At 42.1% G+C, this 6,000-nt stretch overlaps 1 protein-coding gene across 1 annotated transcript in view; it reads right to left on the reverse strand.

The window, feature by feature from the left end:
- FANCG (FA complementation group G) overlaps positions 1-5,405 on the reverse strand; it is a 44,868-nt gene extending 39,463 nt beyond the window's left edge. Inside the window, exon 1 of the mRNA XM_089684086.1 lies at positions 5,349-5,405. The gene's annotated coding sequence lies outside the window, so the exon portion shown is untranslated. The remainder of the gene's footprint in view (positions 1-5,348) is intronic.
- Between the last annotated feature and the right edge of the window lie 595 nt (positions 5,406-6,000).

Here is a 6,000-nt window from a genome sequence, read left to right on the forward strand (position 1 = left end):
TGAAGTTTGAAGATGACGTTCTTTCTGATCTTCTGTCAAGATTTTGAGGCACCATCTTTGCAGAAATCTTTCTCATTCCCGAATCCTCCGTTAGAATCTGCCACATTGCTTCACTGTTGATGGTAAATTCTTGTGCCATCATCAATTGAGCATACGATGGTTTGCACTCTTTCCACATTTGCATGGGTCCTTTGTATTTTTGCCTGCCCATTTCTTGCATCATTGCAGACATCTTCCTGCTCCTCCCTTAATCGCTTCCCATCCGCCCTATAGCAGAAGTACTGCTACAGGGCGGCACGGGTGCACAAAATCACGTAAATATATATGGTGAGGAGAACTGTTTGTAACCAAAAAAATTCTCTCCCGTCAGCTCCTGCACACTGCTTTCCATGGCTGTGCATAGCACAGCCATACAAAGCAGTGTGCTTACAGAGAAGCACACACACAGCACACAGTTAACCCTTTTATTGCCCCATATGCTAATCCCTTCCTGCCCAGTACCATTAGTACATTGTCAGTGCTTTTTATTAGCACTGTATTGGTATCACTGGAGATGTCAGTGATACCAAGCCAGTTCCCCCCAGTGTCAGAATGCCCGCTGCAGTCCCGCTATATGTCGCTGATCGCCACCATTACTAGTAAAAATAATTTTAAAAATCCCAGTACATATACTGCCATTTGAAAACGCTATAACTGTCACGTAAACCAAGTAATTTACACGTATTGGCATTTTGTTGTAGCAAAGACATGTAGCAAAATACATTTTGGCCTAAATGTATGATGAAATTAGATTTTTTTTTATATTTTTTTACTGGACATGTTTAATAGCAAAAAAGTTAAAAATATTGTTTTTTTTCTTAAAATTGTCTTTTTTTCCATAGCGCAAAAAATAAAAAACCCATAGGCAATCAAATACCATTGAAAGAAAGCATTATTCGTGGGGAAAAAAAAAGGACATAAATTTAATTTGGGTACAGCGTTGTATGACCACGCAATGGTCATTTAAAGTAACACAGCACCGTAACACAAAAAATGGCCTGGTCAGGAAGGGGGGTAAATCCTCTGGAGGGCAAATGATTAAACCACCTATGCCATTCAAAGAAAACTTGATTTCTTCATAGAATGCTCACCATAAACCTGTTGTAACAGTGCTAAAATGTCCCTTGCGCTCTGCCTTATCCCCTGCTCCCCCCTCACATCATTTGACCGGGGCCTCCCGCTGCTCTCAGCCAAGCTTGTGAGAGCATGGGGGGCACAGCAAGTGACAAACTGTTTTTTTACCTTAATGTAGGGAACGCATTAAGCTAAAAAATGTTTTAGCTTTACCCACTTCCCATCCGGCCCATGTACATAAACAGCCGGACGGGAGTAGCGGAGGAGCAGGTTGCTGTTCATAAACAGCGTCCGCAATTTCAGCCTGTGCGCGCTCCCTGGGAGTGCGTGGCACCGCGATCTGGTGCCCGCTGTGTACGGAAGACACCAATCGCTGTACGGGACCTCTGTGTAAGTTCCTGATCATGTGATCACTGATTGGCTAATCAGTGATAACATGAATAGTGGTAAGCAAGATGTCATTTGTTGTTCTGACATCATTGCTTACTACTAGTGAAATCTGTGAATGATCACAGAGGTCACATGGTACAAGGCTATTCATAACAGCCTTGTACCATGTGACAAGCTGTGACCAATCACAGCTCACACAGTATTTCTCAATGGCTGCAAAAAAGCAGCCAGAGAGGAGAAATGATTGCTTTTACACCAATAAAGGCTGTAAAAGCAATCAGTGTAAAAAAAAAAAAAAAAATCATCACCCCCCCCACAAGTAGTACAGTGTCACTATGGTGACACTGTACTGCTAGGGTGATAGTATGTTTTAAAAAAATAAATATAAAAAAAATAAAAATGTAAAAATACATTTGTAAAATTATAATTTTTGGTTATAAACTAATTTGGGTTATATTTTTTTTTACTAAAAAGTTAGCTGAATACATGTTGGCCAAGATTTATGAAGAAAAATTATTTATTTGCAAAATTTTATAAGAAAAATACTTTGTTTTCCAAAATTTTTGGACTTTTTAATTTATATAGGAAAAAAAAAAATCCCAGTGGTGAATAAATGCCACCAAAATAGTTTACTCTGTCTCAAAAAAATGCTAAAAAATTCATATGGGTACAGTGTTGCATGACCGTGCAATTGTCATTCAAAGTGTGACAACGCTGAAAGCTGAAAATTGGCCTGGGCAGGAAGGGGGTAAAAGTGACTTGAAGTGGTTACAACCACTTAAAAGCAAATGATGAGGAGGCTAAGGGGTTAAAGTAGGCGGTGAGGAGGTGACACACACAATGCCTCCTTATTGACTGTCAAATGCTCTCTGAAGAGCAATCCTTGTTTGTTCAAAGAGCACAGAACATGTGAATTACAGACAACTGAGAAGATTAGTGGCATGCCACAAAGAGCTTGTGCACATATGCAATGCTCTCTGAACAACACAAAAATCCCTACCTGATCTACATGTATACACTTCAGCCAGGTAGGGGAACCCTCTGCATAATTCAATGTTCTACGCATCCAAATAAAATGGATATGGGCTTAACCTTATCCCTAGTTTTACAAAAATGATACAAAATAGAATTCTGAAAAAAACACAACAAATGCCATAGCAACACCCAATTGCTTAAAACGCTTGTAATACCTTTATTAAACTAAATTGAAATACACAAAATAACACATACAAACAAAAAGAAAAGAAAAAAAAGGTTTCAAAAACTGCTTACCATCAAATCTCCACCTATTACAATGGTTTCAATAGATATACATCATTTCACAAAGTCTACATATCTTGCAGCAACCTTATATCATATGTGATGTTGGTGGTCACCAAAGGAACTACCAGCTGCTGTAGTAAAGATTGGCTGCTGGGTTTTCAATGGAATGTTGCATGAGGATACAGAGATGTCTCGCTACATCCCACAGTGTAACAAATCATTGCCAAAGGACTGCATTACAGATGTAAACATATGATTTTTGGTCAAAAACTCTGTAATGGAGGTGTAGAATAATCTGAAAACCCAATAGTCCTCTCTCATAGCCATCAGTTTATGCTGATAATGTATGCTCCTCAAGATTTTCCTGAGTCAACGGAGATATTATGGCCGCATATAATGTGGGTATATTCCAAAGACTTTCATTTTCAATTGTTTCCTTCTAACAACTAGCTGTATGGAAACCAAGGATAAGGTTGAGCCCATATCAATTTTCTTTGGGTTTGGAGAATGCTCTCTGGACAAGCACTGATTACTCTTCAGAGAGCATTTGACAGGTGACGTTGCATCACCTCCTCACCACCTGATTTGATCCCTTAATTACTGCAAAAGCGTGCTGCAACTGTATGCGCTGCACGTGGTTTCAGGGCGCTTGCAGTGTAGGGGGGTTGAGGGAGGTAAAAGTCAAGCTCAACCACGGACTTTAACCACCCCCAACCTCAGGTGTGAGCAAGCTAAAGTCTCAAGGTTTTTTTTACCTGCATGCATTCTATGCAGCCCTGGTTCTCCAGGGACTCTCACTCCTGACTGGTTGAGTCAGCGGAAGCCGCCATTGGCTCCCACTGTTGTCAATCACAGCCAATCAGGAAAGGGATGGGGCGGTGCCGAGCTGTGGCTCTGTGTGAATGGACACGCAAGGCCACAGCTCAGAAAGCCCCCCATAGCAAGCTGTTTGTTATGGGGGCACCTGATAGGAGGGAGGGGCCAGGAGCACAGGCGGGGGACCCAAGAAGAGGAGGATCCGGGCGGCTATGTGCAAAACAACTACACAGAGCAGGTAAGTATAGACATGTTTGTTATTTTTAAGAAAAAAAAAAGACTTTTGTATCACTTTAAAAGTGGAACTTACCTCTCTCAATCAACAGTGACTATTTTAAATTCTTCTGCTGCTAGCATTAGTAAATATATAGGAAATTATATAATAATTACTTGTTTTTTTTTACATTCCTTCAGTTACTTCCTGGTTTCCATGCCTATGCAAATGATGTGATATGTTCCAGCAGTTTTCAGGAGAGGGTTCTCAGCTCAACCAATGCCTGAGCCAAGGGCAGATAGATTCCAGGAAGTAAATGCTACAAGAATCATCTGCCGTTATTCAAGATGGCCATGGCCAGAAATGCTAGGTGGTGTATTTCAAAATGATTTCTCAACAAAATAAAACATGGAGACCTGGATGGATGTTGGAGTTTGCTTTGATTAACCCCTTGGCACCGGCACCTCCCGGCCCTTTAAGGGTTTCGGGAGGCGGGACTGAGTTTTAGGGTCATGTGACCGCTGTCACATGATCAGGAAAGGTCCCAATCGAAAGAGGAGATCGGGAGCTTTCCGTGAGTACCGGACATGTGTGCAGGGAGCGCGCGCTCTCAGCACGTGTTTCTTAATTGCACACGAATGTGCGGCTGCTCGGTGTCTAGGCCCAGACAATGGGAGGACACACGTTTGTGTGCGGCTGGCGTGAAGAGGTTAACAATGACTTTAATAGCGTTTTTGGGTTGTGTGGTCAGATGCAGTGCAGTTCCCCATACACTATACAATCTCACTGTAAAATCTACTTTAGATTTATTACAGGTACTTATATAGCACCATCAATTTACACCGCTAGCCCTAACCTCAGTCCTTAACCCTCAAGGGGCGTCCAATCTAAAGTCCCTAACTCACATTCATGCATACACATACTAGGGACAATATAAACAGGAGCCAATTACCTACCAGCATGTCTTTGCAGTGTGCGAGGAAACCGGAGTAGACGGAGGAAACCCACGCAGTCACAGGGAGAACACGCCATGGTCGGGATTCGAACCAATGACCCTGGTACTGCCATCTGGAAGTGCTAACCATTTCCAATCACTTACATGCATGCCAGAATGAATAGATTAGGTATGTCCTCCTATTAGATCATTTTCATCAATCTGAAGGAGATTGTACAATCAGATTGCATAGTGTATGGCCATTCTAACTCTGCCAATTGATGTTGCCCACAGGGCTATGCAGGTACGGCATTAGATGAGAGGAAGGGCTGCAACTGCTCAAGGAACCCCTAATTCTCTGACTAGGAATGGCTGTCCCATAGGGATGCATATACGGCGCAGTACATATATGACGAGCATGTTTTTATTGGCTGTAACTGCATACACAATGCAATTCATTATGGACTCCTTATAGAAGTGTATTTCATTCGGCGGGTAACCTATGCCATATACACAAATACAACGACCCATACACGGCTACGTGCGGAAACCAACTCCCGTGACAAACATGTGTCTCAGTCCACTCACGTCACCCGCCTCTAAACCCGCTCTACTTACTTCTATCCGGCACCCAGCCATCACACCGTACTTCCCGCCTGCTTCCGCTCCAGGCACGCCCCTTCATGTCTATTGGCTGAGCAGCTTCACAAATTGCTCATGGGAAATGTAGTTGAAGGTGAGGTGAGCAGGATGCCGATAGCGCCCCAAGCGGACTGTGAACTACAAGTCCCAACTACCATCCTGATCACAGAATAGAAAGAACGAATATATAACCTTCAGTAGTAATCATGTTGTGTTCTTGCCCTGAAGGGTTGCTTTCATAAAGAAACCATGAAAAAAATGTGTTGCAATGTATACAAAAGCACATGCAAATGTGTATGAACGCACTGGTTTTATTGAGCGTCTTTCTTTTATAAATATATATATATACATACACTATATTGCCAAAAGTATTGGGACACCACTCTAAATCATTGGATTCAGGTGTTCCAATCACCTCCATGGCCACAGGTGTATAAAATAAAGCAGACTGCTTCTACAAACATTTGTGAAAGAATGGGCTACTCTCAGTGAATCCAAGCATGGTACTGTGATAGGTTGCCACCTGTGCAATAAGTCCATCTGTGAAATTTCCTTGCTATTAAATATTCCACGGTCAACTGTTAGTGGTATTACAACAAAGTGGAAGCAACTGGGAACAACAGCAACT

This window comes from Staurois parvus, unplaced genomic scaffold (assembly GCF_062004578.1).
Source record: "Staurois parvus isolate SC_StPar_1 unplaced genomic scaffold, SC_StPar_1.0 ptg000336l, whole genome shotgun sequence".
In the NCBI taxonomy this organism is placed as follows: domain Eukaryota; kingdom Metazoa; phylum Chordata; class Amphibia; order Anura; family Ranidae; genus Staurois; species Staurois parvus.